Here is a 20,596-nt window from a genome sequence, read left to right on the forward strand (position 1 = left end):
CGGTCAGTCCAATGATTCGGACCAAGAACCGTTTTTAACTTGCAAATTGTGTCGCACACCTTATGTTAAAGGTGCACCACAAAAAAAATGGAGAACTCTGTTAGGCCAGTGCAGGGAAGCTCCAGATTCATGTTTTCTTGCGCACATTTTTAATGAATGTGTCGCACCCACAATTCTAGACGGACAATGCACTTTTAGTGCAGTTTAGGACTTTCTGGGGGTCATTTACTAAGGGCCCGATTCTCGTTTTCCCGACGTGTTACCCGAATATTTCCGATTTGCGCCGATTTCCCCTGAATTGGTGCACGCGATCGGATTGTGGCGCATCGGCACTGGCATGCACGCGATGGAAATCGGGGGGCGTGGCCAAACGAAAACCCGACGAATTCGGGAAAAAACGCTGCATTTAAAGCAAAAAATGTGTTGCGGAGCTTGCACTTACCTTCACTCAGCCCGGCTCGGTGTATTCCAGTGCGTTCCAGGGAACTCCAGCGCAGCAGCGCCATCTGGTGGACGTCGGAGGAACTGCCTTAATAAATCCCGGCCGGACCCGAATCCAGTGCAGAGAACGCGCCGCTGGATCGTGAATGGACCGGGTAAGTAAATCTGCCCCTCTAAGTAAATGTGTCCCCATGTCTGCAATTTTGCCATTTCAATTCTCCCTACCTTTGTTCAATTGCAAGCATTGCACCTTTGGCTCACTCATGCACATTTAATGTAGAGATAAGGAGGACTTCCTTCCTCTAGTTCTATATTTGCCAGATTAGTTATAATGATTTACTGGTAAATTGTTAATGTCATAATAAAATGGTGAGCGTTAGAATTAAGACATTTAATTCCTATTCATATTAGTTCACTCTGTTTGAACCACATGGACAACATTACAAATTTTTACGGCAGATTCAGATCATAGAATGTTGTTGTTATTCATTTCCATGTCTATCAGAACAATGGGAACTATGTTGACAGGAATCTTCTCTGTTGCAGAGTCAGCTGGAATCTAATTTTGCACAGGTTACCGTGTCACTGTAGGCTGGCACTGTTGACACGTCTTATCCATAAACCATCCGTACTGTCAACACAACGTCTTTATGTGCATTCATGAATAACTGTGAGTAGGTAGGTTATCGGTAAGACTTCCTGACAAGTATGCCTCTGAAGGATAATGGTTGTTCATGCAAACATTAGTCTTGGTTGGCAGGAGAACAGTTTATTAACACTTTATTTAGCAGTGTTGTTTGTGTGTAGTATGTGAAACAAACTCTATATACTGTTTCATTTTAAAACAATATGCAAATCAGAGGAGAATCGGCATGCAGCCTTCATAGCATGGATCCTGTTCCTGCTGCTGGTAGGCTGGAGAATTATTTGTACCGCCTGGAGATTATGTCAAGAGTCAAAAATATAAAATAATGAGCCAATTACATTGCTATTTGCAGGGAGTGCATAGACAATTAACGGGAAAAGAATGGGGATTGATTTTTTTTTTTTCCCCGAAAGTCAAACAAAGACATGATTTTCAGAAAGTGACATTAGGCACAGAATAAACACGTTTGTGAATTAACATGTGACTTTGACTTTTCAAGTTCTCTAAACACAGAGTGATTGGATTTAGAAAGTACCAATCAGCTGAAGTAACAATCAGCAACATATCGCAGTCTATCTAGTGAGGTTCTTGTTGTGTTCACTTAATGCTCCATTAGGGTAATTCAAAGCACCACCAATCTGAGTAGGAAATAATTGAGTGCTTATCAAGGAAAGCCCCAGTGTTCCCTGGTGCTGCCGAGTTCTGTGACCTTTTAAACATTGTGATTAGCATGCCCGATATACATGTGCAGCAATTGATGGCTGGGAAAACAAGTTTTCCTCAGTGCTCAGCTGTGGTTTCTTGGCCTTGGTCTAGAAAACTAGGAAAACTTTCTTTGTGTGAAGAAATTAGGCTTCATGTGGATTTGGAGCTATTGTCTGGATGCAAGAAGTGGTAACCTATCTTTCGCTATCTGAGCGCTAACATACTGATTAAATTAAATCATCTTGTTGCGAGGGGATTCGTGACAGCCGTATGCCCTGATTAGCATGGCAGGCAATTGGTGGGCCGAGCACAAAGCATCATAAGGGTAGGCAACTTCCTCTTATGTCTGAAGCTAAATGGGAAGTGAAATGTAAAACATAAAAGCAAACTCGCAACCTGTAATTAGTCATTAAAACAATCCATAAGAGTCAGATTTGTAGAGATGTGATAGTATAAGATGTTATTGCAGTTAAGTGCAAGTAACTAGTTATGGTGGAGAGGACATTAGAAGACCTGTTAGATTGCAGCCATAAGTGACATTAAATTAAGAAGTGACATTAATCTTAGCGTTTTAATCAGTCTCTTTTACAATTACTATCTATGAGTAGTGGCCGGAGCACTGTTCATCATGATACTCCCGTTGTATCAGCTAAATAATTATTCAAAATCAATAACATACAAAAGTCCACACGGTTTCTAGATTAGCAACCGTAGATATACACAAGAAGACAACATGTTTGTTTATGTGTTTAGTCTTGCATATTTTAGATGTTTTTTTGTTTTTCCCCATCTTCCATTTAGGAAAATATAAAAGTGTTGTTAATAGGCAACATCCAACTAATACCACTTTGAACAATGAAATATAATACAAGTGCTTCTTAATAAATTAGAATATCAGAAAAAGGTTTTTTTTTCAGGAATTCAATTTTATATATTATATTGAGTCATTACAAGTGTTCATTTATGTTAATGTTGAGAAAATGCCAAAAGTCATTGGGGGAGATGTATCAATGTGTCAATCTTTAGACCAGTGCAGAGCAGAACTAGGCTTACAATAAATCCATACAATAAATCTAAAGACTCTACAAAATGAAATATGTATTTGGTGTATCTCATCCCGCAAATAATATACCCTTATATGTTTGAAGTACAAAAAAATGGTATAGCCTGTACAATGTGACAATACAGATCTACTCTGGTGCTATGCCCGGCCGTGCACCCATACAGAAGTTTACCACCACATATGGGGTATTTTTCATACCTGGGAGAAATTGGTTATCAAATTTTGCAAAGCAATTCATCATTTATTCAATTTCTTTTTGGCCAAAATTAAAGTAATTTTCAAAAAAATTTCAGTTTCTACACTTCTGGTTTGCTTTAACCCCTGTGAAACACCTTAAACCTTGACAGACTTCATAAAAGTTGTTTTAGATACATTGTCAGGTGTAGTTTCTATAGTGCAGTAATTTATCGGTGTTATTATTAAGCCTCTCAAAGTCACTTGAAAGCTGAGAAAGATTGCACTTAGAGTTCTAAGCCTAATAACATCCTAGAAAAATCAGAGTAGGCCTAAAAGACATTTTCAGAGTTTAGAAAAACCCGTGTTTGTATAAGACGCGGTGCCCAAATTAGGCTGTGTCCGACACAGATTGTGAGGTTCATGGTAATATTTATTTGAATGGTAAAAGGACTACGCGTTTCGGGGGTGGTCTACCCCCTTCATCAGGTCCGTGACAATTACTAAACAAAATAACATGGTAAAACGTATATATGTAAAAAGTGATTTAAAAATATACATATATAAAAGATTTTTTTAAGCTGAGATATCCACTGTCTCTTTCTAATTTTCAACATTAAGCAGACTTTCTGGAAATGTTAGTTATCAAGCTTTTTGGAGATCTGCCTGTCTGCCTGCAAAGCAGAACATATCACAAAACGTATCACCAAAATTGTCAACTAACTTGAAGTACAAAGCTTCATGAGAAAACAGCCTAAAGATCACCTGGATACGTTAAAGCATTCCGAAGGTATAACTAATTATCATAACACATGTCAGATTCTAAAAATAGATTCTGGTCATTTAAGAGATTTGCCATGAAAGAAAATTCTCAAATTTGAATCCCCTAGTGATGTTTTAGACAATAAAGATAATTTTAACCCCTTTAATTTACAACTTAACTCAGTTTTATTGCTGTTTTGGCTCCTTTCACTCCCTAGGCTGCTCAGTGTCGGTGCTGGCCCTAGTGTGGGCTGGGACTCTCTAAGCAGACACATTATGATCCCTCTAGTGCTGTGTGATGCTGTGTGCAGACAACGTGGTTATATTATCAAGGTACAGGTTTATATACCTTTCATTTAGCTTCTGAACATTGTACTAGTATTTGACACATAGAAAGAGAGATGAGACAGATTACAGATGAGAGATAAGATCCATGAGATGTAAATATCATTCGCTGCTCTGTTACATCTCAGCCATAACATACTGTCAGATATGATGTGCCTCGCTCCCCCTCCCCTGGATGTAAACCTTATCTGCCTGTAGCTTGTAGAATTACTTTCCTCATGCTGTTACTTGCTGGCAGAAAGTATCTGTGTGAGCTCATCTTGGAATGCAAGGGTGGGGGCTGGAGTGCAGAGAGGAGCTCAGTGCAGCAACAGAAGGGAGAACAATATGTCTTCCCGACCCTCAAATCAGAAGATTAACGGTCGGGTCTTGGGGCAACTGAAATGGTGTACACCAGGACTGATAGAAGCAGGTTGGAGTTATATCTGTAAAATGTTTTATTTTATCAATAACAGTGAATTAGAGAATGGGTTATTTTGTTATCCTGAGTATGTAAGAATCTTGTCTTCGTGTGAATACACCTTTAAGGTGAAAACAAGCGTTGGGGGATAAGGAGTTAAGGTGCTATACCTAAAACACTAAATACACTAAAATTTTTAAACTGTTCACAACTGCTGCCATACTTTCTTTAAAGCTTGAGCATATATGTCATTAACAATGGCCATAATACCTACAATGACTTATTGTCCATAAGGTATTCATAGTAAAAAAAACAACTGCTCCCATCGCTATATTTCAAATATTATATTTCGATGTATAAAACATCTGTTCACACAGTAGGAGTCAGCAGATGCTATGCAGGTTAATTGATTTCTCCATGTGCATGATAATTAAACTATAAAGATATCTATATGTGACACATAACACTACTTTTCATTAGGACTTCCATTTTTATTTATTAATGCAAGAAAACAGGGAAAATATAGAATACTGAATCTATAAAATCAGAATTATGATGGCAACGTAATGTGAAAATATTAAATGGTGTAATTGAAGGTAACTTGTAATATAAGGCAGACAAATAAACTAAAATATACTTACCTGTCAGCGTCTTCTTCCAGATGCCAGTGTCTGAGTTCGGGATGCGTGGATCCACTGGACCACCGTGGGACCGGGTTCTAAATGGCACCTGGTCTTCACCAGAGCCCACCGCAAAGGTCGTTCCACAGGTGCGACTAGCCCGCAGTGGCAGCCGAGGTCAAGAACCTTAGGAGGAGACAGTCTCGTGGTCAGGTCCAGGCACTAGGTCAGGGCAGACTGCAGAGATGCAATGTCAAGGTCCAGTCTGGGGTCAGCAACGGGAGGTCCAGGCAGATGGGAGCAGGAACACACAGGAACGCTGGAGATACAGGAAGGCAGGAGAATCCAAGTCCGAAAATACTCAAAAAGTCCACACAATGAAAAGTCTTAATCCCTACTTCAAACACTCTACTGTCAATCCATAAACAACTTCAACGATAAACAGTACCTTTAAATCCAAAGAATGTATTGAAAGTAGAGATGTATTCTATGTAAAAGATCCTTTTCTCCTTATCTCAAGCAACGCCCAGCATTCTGCGGCATACCATGATGTATTCCGTCCTCACGCTTTGAGGATCCGGCCAGAAACACACTGTGTGGACAACAAGGTTTCAGCGTATTACAGCTATCTACTTCGCAGTCACCCCTATGCTTGAGTGCTTGAGGTTGCCAAGGTAAGGAATGAAATCATATCATAGCGTAGTCCAGCAATTACATCAAGTTTAGAACAAAGTGAGTGTACCCAGAGTTGGATAAAGAGACTTCAGGTGCTTGGTGACATCCAATTAAAATGTTAATTTATTTATGTTAAAATAAATAAAATCGTGACGCGTTTCGGCCCAGTACATGAGCCTTCCTCAGGCCTGAGCAAACTAATTTACACCAACTTTTAAATAACAATCTTGGTAGATCTGAGAATAAAGCTGAGAAATACTGAAATTTAGTTTTGTACTAAGTCTTCCGTATGGAGTGGATACTAGGCATTGAGTTCCCCCTTACAGATATTAAATACAATACCTAAATATTTAGGTTAAAGGAAACCTACCACTTAAGGTTTTAAAATGGCAGCAGATGGCATGTGGTTATTGCAACTGCACATTTTCAAACAGCTTTATTTCTATTGTATGTATTGGAAAGAAACCAAAATTTGAAAAAAGGCAAATTGGACATAATTTCACCCAAACTCCAAAAACCAAATTTACTGGCACCCTCAACTAAATATTTGGTTCCACACCCTTTGAAGAAAAACCTGAATAATAATCAGCAAGATTCTTACACACCACAACTAGAATTTTGGATAACTCTTCTATTGCAAACTGTTCCAGGTCCCTCATATTTGAAGGATGCCTTCTCCCAACAGGAATCTTAAGTTCGCTCTATAGGTGATAAGTGGGATTTAAGCCTGGACTTGCTGCCCATTTCAGAACTCTCCAGCACTTTGTTACCATCCATTTCATGGCTCTTTGATTAACATGTTTGTGGTCCTGCTAGAAGACCAATGACCAAACCCAGCTTTCTAACACTAGGCCCTATGTTGCATCCAAAAATCCTTTGGTAATCTTCAGATTACATGATGCTTAGCATACACTCTATGCACCCAGGCCCATAGGCAGTAAAAAAACCACAAAACATAGCTGAGCCTCTACTGTATTTGACTGCAAATACTGTCTTCTTTCTTTGAAGGCTTCATTCCAATGTTGGTAAATGGTAGAAGAAAACAGCTTCTTAGAAACAGCTGTCTTGATTTCATCTGTCCACAAGACATTTTCCCAGAAGGATTTGTGATTTTGGCTTGCTCTTGTAAATTTTGGCAAACTGAAGCCTAACTTTTTATGTTTTTTGGATCTCCTTCCTTAGTGCTTCAATTAATTTAAATATCCATCAATGGCTTGGCATTGATGGACCCTGAGCCTGCAGGACAGTTGGAATTTCCATAGAAATCTATGTTGCAACCTTTCATCAATTTTTCACTTCATGTCTTTCTATCTATCTGCTCCATGCTTAGTGTGGCACAAACAGACACACAATTCAACTTCTTCCCTCTTTGTCTTCTTTCAGATAAGATTTTTACATTGGCCACAGCTGTTACTTGCCACAGTCTGTACAGGTTGGCCAATTTTGAAAAGGTGGCAACTATTTTACCAGCCCATTTTTGGAGTTTAGGGTGAAATTATGTCCAATGTGCCATTTTTTCCAGTTTAAAGTGAAATATACATGTTTAAAAAAAATGTGTAGTTGCAATAATTTTCTGGGAGAAATACTTCATTTTCTGGAAAAATTTCAGATAAGTGTCCAGTTTGTCATCAGAGAGTAACTACACATACGTTATATACAGTATGTTCTCCATTGTATATACAGGCAGTCCCCGGCTTACGTACAAGATGGGGTCCGGAGGTTTGTTCTTAAGTTGAATTTGTATGTAAGTCGAAACTGTATATTTTATAATTGTAGATCCAGAAAAAAAAAATTTGGCCCCAGTGACAATTGGAGTTTAAACATTTTTTGCTGTAATGGGAACAATGATTATCCATAACGCTTCATTACAGACACCTTACAGCTGATTATTGCAATCTGGGACTATAGTAAAGCATTCAGAAAGCTCAGAGGGGTCTGTCTGTAACTATGGGTTGTCTGTAAGTCGGGTGTCCTTAAGTAGGGGACCGCCTGTATGTTATATATTTTTTAACTTTAAAAAAGCTCTAAGCCTGAACAAATGCCCCGACCTTTACGAAAGGGAAATGGGTTGAATTATGCTGGGGAGAAACCAAGTCAACTAGAAAAAACAAGATCTGAAGTGTAGTGTAAAAGTCGTCCGACAGCTTGCACCTGTGTGTGTCATTTGTCTCACATTGTGCATGGAATGTCACGTAACACATGCAGCAAATGTAAACTCCAGAATCAAAGGTACCATTTTTTTAACCCCTTAGTGCTGCATCTCCTTTCCGTTTTTACGTGTCCATTTTTGGAAACTCTTACAACTTTTGAGTTTGTCATAACTTTTTTTTATTTTCCCATACAGAGCTTTATGAGAGCTTGTTATCTATGGGGGTAAACTGTACTCTCTAGTGAAATCCTTTAATATTCCACGTACTGGGAAGCTGAAAAAAATCCAAATGCAGTACGATTCACAAAAGTTATATTTTGGGCTTTGTTTTTATGGTTTCCATGTGTGGTCCAAATGACATATTCCCATTATCCTTAATTTTTTGTTCTTCTATTTTTTTTGCAGGAAACTTAAGGTGTTAAAACCCTATGGGGTCTGATCATTCACAAAATATACTGTAATACATATTTTATCTCTGAAAGGCTGCTAACTGTCATGGCAACTAGTTGGTGCCTCCACTAACAACACAACCAGGCAATCAGGCACAATCAGGCACTGTTAGCTGCTGCAGTATGGTTCTACCGTGGTACTTAATAGGTCAACTCTAGCAACCGTGCCAGAACTTTCAATAGAAGGATAGCAAGCCGAGATATAAAAACCTGTGAGGAATTAATGCAGAAAGTATATTGGCAAATTGGATAACTTTTCCTTAAACAAACAATAGCAATTATATTCTCAAATTGGAAAACCCCTTCAACCTGCCCTGTGTGGTGCAAGCACAGCCTATAAGCCTTCTCCATGCATCCTTAAAGTGTAACTCCGATTTCAGAATGATTGTAGCCAAATTGTCATGTGTGATTCCCACTTTCAAAGCAAACACAACAGTGCCCATATTGTGTTACCTGCCCTTTTCTTAGTTATTGCATGTCTCTGTTCTAAAGTTCCCATGATACATTGGGGGTCATTTACTAAGGGCCCGAATCGTGTGTTTCCGGCGGGATACCCAAATTTTTCCGTTTTGCAGCGATTTTCGCTCAATTGCCCCGGGGTTTTGGCGCACGCGATCGGATTGTGCCGCATCGGTGCTGGCGTGCACGCAACGGAAATGGGGTGTGTGGCCGTACGAAAACCCAACGGATTTGGAAAAACCGCCGCATTTAAAAAAAAAAGTGTCGCTTGACATGCGCTTACCTGAACTTCAGTGCACTCGGACAGAATTCAGCGCAGCAGCGACACCTAGTGGACATGGGGGGAACTACCTTAGTGAATCGCCGGAAGACCCTAATCCTCCACACAGAACGCGCCGCTGGATCGCGAATGGACCGGGTAAGTAAATCTGCCCCATTGTGTTCTCTAATGAAGGAAATTAACAGCAAAACCAATGATATTCCAACAAGGACTTGGGGGTATTGGTGGATGGACTTGGGGGTATTGGTGGATGGTAAACTTAATTTTAGTGACCAGAGCCAGGCGGCTGCTGCTAAAGCAAATAAAATAATGGGATGTATCAAGAGAGGAATAGATTCTCATGATAAAGACATAGTTTTGCCCTTATACAAATCCCTGGTCAGACCACACATGGAATATTGTGTACAGTTTTGGGTACCAGTGTATAAAAAGGATATAGTAGAGCTGGAACGGGTGCAGAGGAGAGCAACCAGGATTATTAGGGGAATGGGGGAACTAGAATACACTGACAGATTTAAAAATTTGGGATTATTCAGTTTAGAAAAAAGACGACTGAGGGGAGACCTCATTACAATGTACAAATACCTGAACGGACAGTACAAGGATCTCTCCAGAGATCTTTTTATACCTCGGCCTGTGACCAGGACAAGGGGGCATCCTCTACACCTAGAGGAGAGGCGATTCTACCATCACCATAGACAAAGGTTCTTTACTGTAAGAGCAGTGAGACTATGGAACTCTCTGCCGCAGGAGGTTGTTATGGCCGACTCTATGTACATGTTCAAGAGAGGCCTGGATGACTTTCTGGAGAGAAAAAATATCACGGGTTATGGGGATAAAACATTTATTTAATTCTTAAAGGTTGGACTTGATAGACTTGCGTCTCCTTCCAGCCTTATATACTATGATACTATGAAGTTAATCCACTGATCTCAGCACAGTCTGTACATAAAGAATCTATATAGTGACAAGCCTGACAGCTTTCATCACGTGCATGAGCATTGAGCATGATATAAGAAACCAACATTGAAATAAAATGCTTTGTGAAGAGTAAAGGCCAACTAAAGGGAATATTTATCAGGGCCTCTGCGCCACGTCGGTAATAATCGCAAATGCTAGCTTATTGCTAGCACTTGCGATTACTTGTCCTAATCCGCCACCTTCATGGCTGACTCAAGCCCGGGACTTTTCACATGAAGCCTCTTGATGTATCGCGCTGCAAAAAAGACAAACAGAGTAAGTTATACAGAATCACTACAGACTGGGAGAGGCACTGATGGGGAACAGGGGAACCCTCATTGCAGGAGACTCCTGTATCCAGCCAAAAGATCCTCGTGCAAACTTCACGGAGGAGCATTACATGACCTCCCCACACACGGCAAGCAAGGAACAGCAACGTTTTCCTCCACCAGTTAGTATCCATAGAATTTCTTAGTTACACAATCTTCGGTGTCACAGAGAAGATCCGCAGAGAGAGAGGAGTCAACAACTGCTGTTGATGGGCTAAATGGAGGAGGACAGAAAAGAAACTGCTCGGTATAGGTAATGCAATTAAATTAATATGAATATATATATATATATATATATATATATATATATATATATATATAAGCTTGTCTGGAGGAGGCAGGTGGTTGATTTTCCAGGACATACTCCCACCTCCCAGGACAGCATGGCAGGATAGAGGGTGTTTTCAACAGATGTTGTGGCCCACCATTGCATTCACTGGTTGGAGCCCACCTTTGCATTTTATGCCAGCCTGAGCCTGAGTGTGTATACAGTGAACTTTCAACCCAACTCTCCACCTAAATAGCAGCTGCACATGGGCATTGCATCATTGGGGTGTCAATCGGTTGCCGTGACAGCTGGATGCCTCTAGGAGAAGCCGTATGTATTTCAATATTTTGTATGAGTAATCAGACCACATAGGACTCAAACAGTGAACATTGAAAAAAAATGAATAAAAAAAACTTAACTTCTATTTAACACAAATTGACAGTTAAAATCAAATCTTTTGCTGTACCAATCCTGCCTCACACGGCACACTTTTTAAAAAAAAAAAATTGCAATTTTCATGGCAGTTTTCTGGTGTGATAGACATGATAAATTGTTCCTACAACTCACCAGTTCACACATACATACAATACAAGGTATATACAATGAGAGAGCTACAGTTATCTATGTCAGAAACTCATCTTAATTGTTCTTTTAGACACTGAATCAGCACAAATCCAAACCTTTTGTTTGTATATAATGAAGTTGCTGTAGGAGCAAAGACACAAAATGAAAGTTGATGTGTAAAATCAATAGAAAGTTGCATGCTGGCGTAATGAAACGTAAAGTGTGGAGGTTGTGCCTTGGTTTTGTGTCTTCATTGTATTTACGTCTGTAGAATATTTCAGGTGCTTTTATGCATAACTAGATGTACTAAGGTGGCTACAAAAAATGTTTTCAGGGCTATTAAAGAGACACTGAAGTGTTTTTCTCCCTTTTCATTAAATCTATAGTCACATTTTATATAATAATTAGTGATGTATTCCTTGTTGTATCATACAATCTCATTGTGGGGGAAACAAACTGCTATCCCAGTTACCGATTATTATACGTTAGACAGTTCTAGTTATGAAGATGACAGTGCAGCCTCCTATATGTGCATTTATTCATCCGATTTATTCATCCGATTTAATCTGTATGTATTTTATCCTGATTAGAATATTAAATTGAGTCACAATTGAGCTTTAAGTATAGCCATGATTCCTTGGGCTGCGCCGGAAGAAGTCCCTATTTTTTATCTGGTATCCATTGAGGAAATTACACTCCACATCTTTTGGATCCACCTATGCATATGTACATATACACTCTTCTCTCTTTCTTTGGGACAAAAGGATTATCTTGCTGTCCTCCCAGAAGGCAGAGTTTGTACCGTCCCTAGCTGCCCATGTGATGTACTTCTGATGTATCATGGGTTACATAGAAGACAGCATAAAGGTAGAGCAATTCATAATGGTGCCTGATGAGAGCAGATGCGATACTTCTTATATATGCTATATAAGCATAGATTGCACACATCTATGCATCGCCAACACTCCAAAATATGTTTAAAGAGGTGGGACACATAGATGCTGTGTTCTTCAAGGTACCGCATGTAGATGTTTGCATATGTGGGGCCCACATGGGACCCCGTTGTGGTACCCTGAATTTAAAGGAAGAGCTCATCTCAAAATAAAAAAAAAATTGATTTCAAGTTCCAAGAGATCCAGTATGAATTGTTTATACTCATTTGCACTCCAACATAAACTTCACCGCCTCTAAACCCCTATCATTCTCAATAGATGTGTATCTATGTATGTATCTATTTATCTTATCCAAAAAAGAGGCAGGACTCCCAATTGTAATGAAATAATAATGAAAAGTGATGAATCATAACATGTGTAATATACACATGTACAATATATACAGTGACAATATACATGTAAGTAAATTGTGTACTTATACCGATGATTGAAAACAATATCTATTCCCATTATATTAGGGTTAGGACTGCTCCGTATCTCATTCATAAAAAATATGTAAACCATGTACCTCCATCACTACATCTGAGGGCACTTGCCAAATACATTGGGGCACATTTACTAAGGGTCCGCAGCCGCGAATCCGTCGGGTTTTTCCCGAATATTTCCGCTTTGCGCTGTATTTCACGAGATTGTGGCGCACGCGATTGTTTTTTGGCGCAATCGCGCCGACTTTCGCGCGACAGAAATCGGGGGGCGTGGCCACCGGACAATCCGAAGGATTCGGAAAAACCGCAGAATTTAAAAAGTCATTTGTGTCGCAAGATCAAGCACTCACATACACCGGAAAAAAGCAGGTGAACTTCGGCGGACCTCGGCGCAGCAGCAACACCTGGTGAATATCGGCGCACGGACCTTAGTGAATCCCGGCAGAACCCGAATCAGCGTCGGAGAACCCGCCGCTGGATCGTGACTGGACCGGGTAAGTAAATGTGCCCCATTGTTTGGAGCGCAACCTCAATGGAACAAAAAACACCTTGTATTTCATCACAATCGGGAGTGCTGTCTCTTACTTGGATTATACAATTTCAGTCCCTGGATTACATACAAGATAGGGTCTTCAGGTTTGTTCTTAAGTTGAATTTGTATGCAAGTCAGAACTGTATACTTTATTATTGTAACCCCAGGCAAAAAATTTTTGGGTCTCTGTGACTTTTCGGTTTTCAAAATGTTGGATTGTCATAAGAACCAGGATTAACAATAATTCTTAATTACAGACACCTTTGATAACTGTTATAGCTGCTTATTTTAGCCTAGAGCTAAAGTACAGTAAATTACCAACATCCAGAGGTCCGTTTGTAACTAGGGGTCGTCTGTAAATTGGGTGTTCTTAAGTAGGGGACCGCCTGTATATATGTGTGTATAGATTAACTTCCTATGTATATATCTATATCTAAAAAAAATCTAGTACAATAACAGTTTCTAACTATTGACTTCTTCCATTGACTTCAATGTAAAAATTATAACATTTGTTATGCAAGAATAATGGATCCCTGCCTAACTGAACATAACGGATAACAGAAAATTTACATTAATGTCAATGGGATTTTTTTAATTGATATGTTTAACCTCCATTCTTTACTTTTTTAATAGAGGTAAGAAATGGAGGTTTCAACAGTGGAGTGAAATAATTTTCATACTATAAATATTTGTGTAGTTCTTGTACAAAGTGCTTAAAATCAGTCTCTACTGCCATCTGGTGTTTCATGCCTGTATTCACACTTGAATACAGGCATGAACTGCAGTAAATTTATAGCTTTTGAATAATCAGACATTGCAAAACATACATACAGACAGAAAGAACTAGAAAAACTATTTAAAAATCTCCATGGTGAGGCAGAATGGGTTCTGTTTTGCTTGATAGCACCAGGTCAATTATGGTTCATGGCCTTTGGGGTAAAACTTTTTATATTGCTTTATTTGTTTGACAATGTATAATGCTTGTGCGTTATGTTCATACAAATCATTTAGTAGATATTAGAATTTAACTCCTTTCCTCTGATATGCTTTTTCTTTTGTGTTTCAGTTTTTTGCTCCACCTCTTTTTACATTTTTCAACTTTATTATGTTTTCATGTGCAGAGCTATATAAAATACAACTTAAACCCTTCATGCATTATGACGAACGTGCGCAAACCTCTTATAAACCGATTTGGTATCCCCATGATGTCATTTGGAGCACACATTAAAAGGCTGTAAAATCTGTGTCCACAAAAAAATGTTGCAAATTTCACAATTTCATCACATTTAGAATTTCACAATTTCATTGCATTTTTCTACAATTTCATCGCAGTTAGAATTTTTTCAAGCTTTCCAGTAACTGCCATGGAATATGAAATGCTGTCACTAGAAAGTACAATTTGTTACACAAAAAAAAGCCCTCATACAGCCCTGTACAGAGAAGTATAAAAAAGACAGAATTTTAAAGACGGGGAGTGAAAAATGGAAACGCAAAAAAAATTGAAAATGGCTTGCTCCTTAAAGGAAACCTACCATTTCAAATGGTAGGTTTAAGCTGTAAACACCGAGCACCAGCTCAGGGTGAGCTGGTGCCGGTGCTTAGTTTCGTTAGTGTTAAAACCGCGGTATCGCGGTTTTAACACTTTTTAAACTTTATAGCAGAAACTGCTTCGGCGCTGCGTGCGCACGATCGTGCGTGCGCCTACATAGGAAATGCCGCAGGCGTTGCGCGCGCACGGTCGCGCGCAGCGCCGAAGCGGCTTCTGCTATAAAGTTTAAAAAGTGTTAAAACCGCGAAACTAAGCACCGGCACCAGCTCACCCTGAGCTGGTGCTCGGTGTTTACAGCTTAAACCTACCATTTGAAATGGTAGTTTTCCTTTAAGGGGTTAATATTTCAAGTAATATAGAAGGAAAAAAATCCAAATGTGAAATTGACGTTTGCAGCATTTTCTTGCTGTCTCTTTTTGTATAGTTTTTTGTGTTCCAATTAACCCATCCCCTTCAATTCTTTGGTCGATACCATCGCAGAGAAAACAAAGATTTATACATTCAAAAAAAGTTTAATCTAATGATATATTGTGTGGTCTGTAAAATTTTGTATCTTTGCGTCAAGACCTGTGTTGTGTGCAATTTTTTGCAGGACAAATTTACATTTTAGTTGTACTACAGTTTGGCCACATTTTGATAGATCTGATATTCTGGAACACAGGTAAACATGGCCAGATTAAGGGTGGTTGGAGCCCTTGGGCCCAAACTGGTGGGGGCCCTTCCCACATTTTTTTTTAAGTAAATGTTGCTAGTAATACATATAAAATATGGAAAGTCCAGAGCAGCCAAGCCAACAGTCGGTGAAGTAGCCGATGATCTTTGGATTCACTTTGAATATTGTATCAAATTTTGTTTCACTTTATGATTGACCAATTAGCAGGGTTGTTGGTCCTTAAATGGTTGGAGTTGTGTCACAATTGTTATGCTTGAGAAAGGTGCGGATTAGCACGGAAACGTCGCTGTTTGATGGAATAAAGGATCACCATTTTTTCTACAATTATTGGAGTGTTGCCTCTTCACTACTTAGTAATACATATGAATATATCCAGCCTCCCACCATTATAAATATATCCAGCACCCAGTATTAACTATATATAGCCCCCTGTTATAAATATATATATACAGCCACCCACTAATAAATATATACAGCCTCCCCAGTAATAAATATGTACAGCCTCCCCTATGATAAATATATATAGCCTCCCATTAAGAAATATATACAGCCCCCCATTAATAAATATATACATATTTTCCCACATACATTGTTCATTAAATATTCATTAACCAAACGAAATACCTTGCTATGTTGATACTTGAAGGACAAATGACACATCTGGGTTATTACGATTACGGAAATATCAAATCTATATCTCTTTGTTATGTCTGCTTATTCTTATGTCTTGACAATGCTGGACAAAATTGATTGTCCTAATTGGTGGCCTGTTGCTGCATTTGACCGATCTATTTCGTCCTTGGGTTAAATACAGACTCGCCTCTGCTGCGTTTAACCCCATAACTGCCTCAATCAAGCACGGCCTCCATATCTGCCAAGGTGGACTATTATCCCTTTGTGTAAGTCCCCTAGTGGGACAATTAAAAACAGTTAAAGAAAGTTTAAAAAAAATAATAAATAAACAACAAAAAAGCCACAAAATCACCCATTCCCTATGTATGATTATATTTTTTGTTAAAAAATAAAAAAAATTAAAACCCACCCCAGAAAATGTGTACCCTTGGGTCAGTAGCAACCTAGTACAAGAAAATCTAACATTATTATAAAAATATAAAAACTACGGTAATGAAAAATTGCAATTTTAGTGCTTCCTACCTCCCAAAAAAATGTAATAGAAAGCGATTAAAAAGTCAGATGTATCCAGGGCCGCATCTGCCATGAGGCGGGTTGAAGTTCCCGCCTCAGGCGGCAGATTACGGACCCTTATAGAGGTGGCATTTAGCAATGGCTGGCAAGTCCTTACTACCTGAAAAATCAATTACATCGGCGCCCTTAAGGCAGAGCATTGCCACACAGCACATCTGTGAGCACCGCTCTGCAGGACACAGGCCACACAACGCCGGTCTGTGTCACTACAGACAGCATGGCTGCAGGCACCGGTAGGAGACAGAGAACAAGAAGCCATGGAGGAGCACCGGGGCTGGAGCCTGAGTACATGGATTTTAATTTCTTAGGGGGGCTGTAGGCTGTTTATATACGGAGGTTGTATACAGGGGGCTGCTTGAGGCTGTATACAGGGGGGCTCTTGCAGGCTGTATACAGGGGGACTGCTGGAGGCTGTATACGGGGGACTGCTGGAGGCTGTATACAGTGGGCTGCTGTAGGCAGTGTATACAGGGCGGGCTGCTGGAGGATGTGTATGAGGGGGGCTGCCGGAGCTGTGTATGCAGGGGGTAGGCTAAATTAGGGCACCTAATAAATTGTGGGTGCTGTATATATACTATATGCACGATACTATACTATAATTTATACGGATGTTTTATGTGAGGATTAGTGTGTTCAGTCATGTTGTAAAGATAATATATATTAGAAACATGCTCCTTTATACTGTAAGTGACTGTGGTATTTTTAGGGGCACCGTATGGAGCTGTGCTGCATAGAGCTGAAGAAGTTTGATGGTGAATTCAGCAGAGATAAACCATGGCCGGGAGAAATCGTGATGAAGTTCTCTTCCTGATGGAGCAGATCATCACCTGCAAGGTACTAGATGTCACTAATATCTGATTAATAAGGTGTGTGGTAGCATTATCAGGCCTACGGGGGGCAGCATTTTCAAGTTTCGCCTCAGGCAGCAAAAAGGCCAGAATCGGCCCTGGATGTACCCTATAATCATACTAATCTTTCCCTTGCAATAAACAAAGCCCGATAGTCCTCCTTTGATTGAAGAATAAAAAAGTTATAGTTCACAGAATATGGTGATATATTCCTTATAAAGGAGTTTTTTTTGGCTAAAGTAGTAAAACATAAGAAAACATGTACATCTTTGGTGTTTCCTTAATCGTACTAACCTATAGAATAATTGTATAGTATGTATTATACTGTACGGAGAACTGTGTAAAAGTTTTTTTTTAAATTTAACTGTATTTTTATTAGTTTTCATTTTTATAACAATGCAAGTACATCAGTACGGTATAGCATTTTACATTGTACAGTGACAAGAATATCTCTGGACACAGCCAGAATGATAGATTGTTATAGAACATCTAACCGTATTGTGTAAAAGTTTTAATTAAAAAAACAGTGGCAAAACAGCAGTTTTATTCCTTTTCGTTATAATAATAATTCCTTTATTTATATAGTGCACACAGATTACATAGCGCGGCATAGAGCTTGCCAAATCAGTCCCTGTCCCCAATGGGGCTCACAATCTAATCAACCTACCAGTATGTTTTGAAGTGTGGGAGGAAACCGGAGGACCAGGAGGAAACCCATGCAAACATGGAGAGAACATACAAACTCTTTGCAGATGTTGACCCTGGGACTTAAACCCAGGTCCCCAGCACTGCAAGGCTGTAATGATAACCACTAAGCCACCGTGCCACCCTAGTTTTGTCGCAGGAAAGAGTTAATAAATTTGAACCATCATGCTATTTTTATATGTTGACATGTGGCCATCCCAAGTAGGAGGCAGGAGGATTGGATTGGTCACGTGAACAAGTTGTGGACGCATTCACAATCCGGCCACGCCACACGGCAGAGGAAATGGAGACTTGGGCAGCTGTGGCATCCCCCAGGTGAGGAATCAAGCTCTGGCTATTTATTTCTCATACACAAACCAAATTTTATAACCCTGAAGAAGTCCCTCCCCATACATCTTTCTTTAACACTCTTAAATGGATTTATGTGTGACTAATGGCATTGTTGTGACCTTAGGCACTGCAGGGTCAGGAGTAACTGAAACCCATTATATTCCATACACTACAATATATTCCATACACTACATATATTCCATACTTCGATAAACATTGATCACAATATTAGAATATCTATTTTCACATTTGGTACCGGAGTGAGGCTAGACTAGCCTGAGGGTAGAGGGATAGTTCAGAGTCAGTATTATATTGTAATGGAAATGGGATTTACATTCCATTGTTTAAGGTGTTTTTCACCCTTTATCTGTGATATTAATATAAATTGTATTTATATTTGTACATATAGTTTCTGTTTTTAGGGCAATTACACATCATCATGTTTTGTCTCCATTTGCATACACTTTTTGGATGTAGGCATTAGTCTGTTAGTACATATCTGGTAGATTACAACTCCCCAAATTTGCCCCCTAAAACAGACCATCTGTCTATATTTTACCCTTTCCTCACACAGACCACATCTCTTCACATAGTAAGCCCCCTCATGTTCTCCCCCTTCTGATTCAGTTGGTCCTCCATATTTTCCCTTCTGCTCACAGCTTTCTTATCTTCCTTTACAGGCTGCCACCTGAACAAAGCATTATCCCTGTGGGTCATGTGATCATGAAATCGTCTCAGGTCCTTTACACTCGAGGATGTAGCAAACGCATTTTGGTATATAAATATGTTTGTAATATCCTCCAGGGCACAGAACCAGCAATTATTCAATTTCAGGTCCAGCTGTGTAATGCAGTGTGCTTATTGCACACCTGTTTGATTGCGTTTTTGCTGCTCCCCCTCATAAACCAGCAGGGAATGTTGCCTGAGGCATTCTACTTCTACTCATAGGGGTATTTATAAAACTGTGTGCCGGTTTTCAGATGCAGTTTGCACATAATTAATATTAATAATAATTCTTTATTTATATAGCGCACACAGATTACGCAGCGATGCACAAAGCGTGACAAATCGGTCCATGTCCCCAAGGGGCTCACAATCTAAACAACCTACCAGTATGATTTGGAGTGTGGGAGGAAACTGGAGTACACAGAGGAAACCCACGCAAACACGGAGAGAACATACAAACTCTTTTGCAGATGTTGACCTGGGTAGGATTAGGACCCAGGACTCCAGCGCTGCCCCTAAATACATGTGCAAACTGCTTGTGCATGTATTTATGATGCTGTTACGCTAGTTTTGAGTCACGACTGCGCTATGTTCACCACAACACAAAACTCTGCACCTAAACGGTAGTTTGCCGATTCACAAGGGTGTCACATTTATGTTGAAAGTCTGACATGCCCGTTAAAATTGCGCGCCTAGATTATTGACCACTGTGCACTGAAACTGCGTAACTTTTAGACATTTTTATAGTTAACGTCACTGAATTATTCAAAGCTCCTACAAAACAATTTTTGGGGGAAGACTGAATTGTTGTAATTGCTGAGAATATACTTATTGAACAGTTTATTACCTTTTTATGATACCTGACTAATGTTTGTGCAATCTCAGTGTACTTTGAATTCTTGAAAGATATCCTATGAGTCATTCAGTTCTGAGATTGGCTTTTTACTTTAATAGTGTCATATAATTATCCTCTTTGTCACAATTGGTTTTACTGTGGATTCTTAGGTCAAAATCTTATTTGCTCTTATTTCCCTCTGAACAATGCACAGTTTTACATGTTTTAGTCTGTTGCAAAGTCATTGCATAATATATGTACATCTAGTATAGACCTCTCCATTCTTTGGAGCTGGGAAAATGAACAAAATCTGCCCGGGATTAAACACTTATTTTTCTTACTATATTTGGTTTACATAAAGTTTGACAATTTTATTAGTTTATTTTTGTCGCCAGATAAATTAATTTGTACTCAATCCCTAATATAAAAAATCCCTATTGATTCTGGCAGTTTGGTAGTTGTGCAATAAAGTATATTACCCCCAATTTGGCACAAGAGGACAGAACGATTGAAGAATACATTTTT

This window comes from Engystomops pustulosus, chromosome 2 (genome assembly GCF_040894005.1).
Source record: "Engystomops pustulosus chromosome 2, aEngPut4.maternal, whole genome shotgun sequence".
Taxonomy (NCBI): Eukaryota; Metazoa; Chordata; class Amphibia; order Anura; family Leptodactylidae; genus Engystomops; species Engystomops pustulosus.